General features: G+C 51.8%; 1 long non-coding RNA gene across 1 annotated transcript; it reads right to left on the bottom strand.

The window, feature by feature from the left end:
- Positions 1 to 503: 503 nt before the first annotated feature.
- Positions 504 to 2939, bottom strand: LOC125943354 (uncharacterized). The gene is made up of 3 exons (XR_007465766.1): positions 2767 to 2939; positions 1229 to 2130; positions 504 to 922 (listed from the first exon to the last, which is right to left on the bottom strand). It is a non-coding gene; the product is annotated as an uncharacterized LOC125943354 (long non-coding RNA).
- Positions 2940 to 3292: the final 353 nt, after the last annotated feature.

The raw sequence follows: 3292 nt of genomic DNA, 5'->3' as shown, positions 1-3292 counted from the left end.
CACAACTGAATATACGAGTGGGCGCGATCTACAGTGCAAATGTTGCAAGCGTTTCCGAAACAATTCGCAACCATCACTGCTGAGAAATCGACGAGCTTCCTGAAGGATGTCACCCATTGCAAGAAGCCAGTCAAACAATTCGTGGATGAATTGGAAATGCACCCCAAGCAGAATTATGTTAACTACCAGATGGAAATGAGTGCAGCAGCGTGCACACACACACACACAAACGCGCGAGCGCGCGCACACACACACACACACACAAACACTCATACGAACGAGCGCGCACACACACACACACAAACACTCATACGAACGCGCGCGCGCACACACTCATACGAACGCGCGCACGCACACACACACACACACACTCATACGAACGCGCGCGCGCGCACACACAAACAAACACTCATATGAACGCGCGCGCACACACACACACACAATTCCGCAATGCGAAACCAGGGTCAGTGTACCATTACAAAAGCATACAATGTCAATGAACGTAAGAAGCAAGAATCCCCAGATCAAACCAATGCTAGAGTTTGAGCAGTGTACCACTACAATGAGCTAGAACAGCATGTTACCTGGGATTTTCTGTACCCACATCATACGGTCACAGCCATTGAATAACGTGTGACTTCACCGAGTGGCCGTCGCACTGCTATAGGGTGGAACGAACCACTCCAACTGGGATGTTAGATGATCATTCATGTCACGCGACGTCGCGCTGTTTCTTGGGACTTCATAGTTGTGTGGTCTCGTCGAGGCAGCGAAGAACGTTTCCTGCAGTACGACGTCTTCGGGAGCAGCAATTTGATGAGTGGGGAGAGCAACGCCTGCGTCCCTGCGGTCTGCACTTGGTGTCATTGCCTACTACGCTGGTGGGACAGACCTTGATGGGCAGCAGATGTAGGGTTGCAGGCTGAAACGACAAAGAGGCATCTCAATAATAACCTGTCAGCACACCCTCACAGTATGGGCTGGGAGAACTCGATATACTTAAGTGCAATGGACGTTCTGCAGGGCGGGGATTGCAGGCATCTTCATTCACCAGGACCCAATAGCAGTGAGGCAGGAACAGAAGTGAAGACACGTTCAGCTGCTGGACGATAGACAGGTGCTGAACGTCATCGGTGTGAGACACGGCCTGAAATGACAAACGGGCATCTTATGAATAACCTGTCAGCACACCGTCACAGCATGGGCTGGAAGAACTCGATATGCTTACGTGCAGTGGACGTTCTGCAGGGTGGGGATTGCAGGCATCTTCATTCACCAGGAAACAATAGCAGTGAGGCAGGAACAGAACTGAAGACGCGATCAGCTGCTGGACGATAGACAGGCGCTTAACGTCATCTGTGCGAGACACGGCCGGGTGCAGGAACCGGGTGCCAGGGGCCAAGGCACAGGTTGCAGATCTGGAAAAAAAGAAAAGGGGGGGGGGGGGCACTTGTTAAATGACGAAAGTAACCAGAAAGCATGTACTCACCAAGACAAGCGTCATCGCGCTGGAGTGGACGATGGGACTAGTCCATGATAGTTGGCTTGTCGAGCGACGAAAGCACGGCGTGACACAGCAATATGGACAGAACATACGGAAGACAAAAAATGTAGCCACCCACCACCGTCTTCGCCGCAGCGCGCCGCGCTGCAGGCCGTAGGCAACGTCCGTTCTTCTTCTGTTTTGCTGGAAGAAACCTGACACTAATTAATTCCGGGTGCAATTAACTTCCACATTTCGCGCGCGCCGACACGCGAATTTATGACTGGGAAGCAATAGCACTCGGAATGGGCCGACGTCTGTGTCGCAAACGAGAGAGGACCCCTGCCAGCTGGAGCCTGCGCAGTGCGAGCTACCCTTCCTAGTGTTAGCTAAGCCTAAAGCTACAATCGCCCCACCCAGTCCTCTCCGCTTCCGTCACGACGACGACCCAATGTGGCAGCGGCCTTCTCTTGCCAATCAGTATAAAACAGTTAACATTGCCAATTAGTTGATTTAATAGCCGCACCACCCTCGCAAGCTAGAATCGCACCTGGTGAATATAACTGCCGAAGATCGAACGTAGCGACGACGGTTGCTGCGTTGTCCCCCGGAGTAGTGACACGGTCACTTGGTTGCACGTGATTCACCTACGGTTAGGAAGACGAAAAAAAATATATGTCAGCGGCAAGCGAGACGTGAAACGTACAGTATTTTCACGTAAATACAGCAGGAGGGGGGGGGGGGGGGGGGGGTCTCGGAGAGGATGAACTGCCGCCGCAGAATAAAGTAAAAGGATGGGCTCTGGCACTGTCGGCGAGAACGGCGTCGTCCATTGTGACACCCACTAAGGTTATCGGACATACAGCGGCTCAGAAATGCCCGCGTCACAATCGAACACAAGGCCTTTCACGGATTGCGCGGTGATCCACCGTGCGACATTGAAGGCCTGCATAACCGCGTTTATCGTCTTGCTCAGAGTTGCGATAATTACGCCGTTACCTCATTGATGCGGCAACAACAGCGCTCTTTATCAGTAGACGACTGCGCAAAATACACTGGTAGTTAATAGCTTGACGGTGAGCATGGCGAAATTAAAGTAAAAAAAAGCGAACGTTATATTCGTGTCACGAACCAAAATATAAGGTGACGCGCGTTCCGTGGGCAGAAATGTCGAGGGAAATGTCGCAGCGACATCTAAACTAGTAAATGACCATCGTGTAGATAACAGCAAGAAATGAATATAGCCGCGTCACCCTAAGCTATATACGTATGTAGGGGCCCACCTTGTAGGTTAGCTGGGAGGCACGTGGCGACCACAGTTGCTTCGTTGTCCTCAGGTTGATTGGCGCACTCAGTTCATTATCCAGGCGCACACAAACAAAAGAAAACTTGATTGCAGGCGCGACTTAAGACAGCAACGGAAGCGTTTGCGTCAAGCGTGACAGCTCATGCTTGAGCAAGGGATAAAATGGCCGCCGGGCGTAGCATATGCATTCCAGGAGAACCAATGGGTCGTGCTAACCTGGTAACCGCGCTTGCAGAAGTTGAGATCATAACTGGAGTAGCCGCGGCGTAAAACTTCGAGCACGCCTCACAGCTATAGAACCCGGCGGTGAAAGGAGTCGGTGAAGTGCTAGATATGGCGTTTTAAGTCGTCAATCGCTGGTTCAGCTGACACGTCAAATTCAGCATGATGGGCGGGCCTCCCAGCGGCCGCTTCTTATATGTATATTTCAATTACGATTATCTGCAGTTTGCGCATGCGCTACTGCGACCAGCCGTCCTTCCTTCGTGCGCCGTATACACGTT

This window comes from Dermacentor silvarum, chromosome 2 (assembly GCF_013339745.2).
Source record: "Dermacentor silvarum isolate Dsil-2018 chromosome 2, BIME_Dsil_1.4, whole genome shotgun sequence".
Lineage (NCBI taxonomy): Eukaryota > Metazoa > Arthropoda > Arachnida > Ixodida > Ixodidae > Dermacentor > Dermacentor silvarum.
The sequence above is the reverse complement of the archived record's forward strand: the minus strand, read 5'-3'. Positions and strand labels throughout refer to the sequence as shown.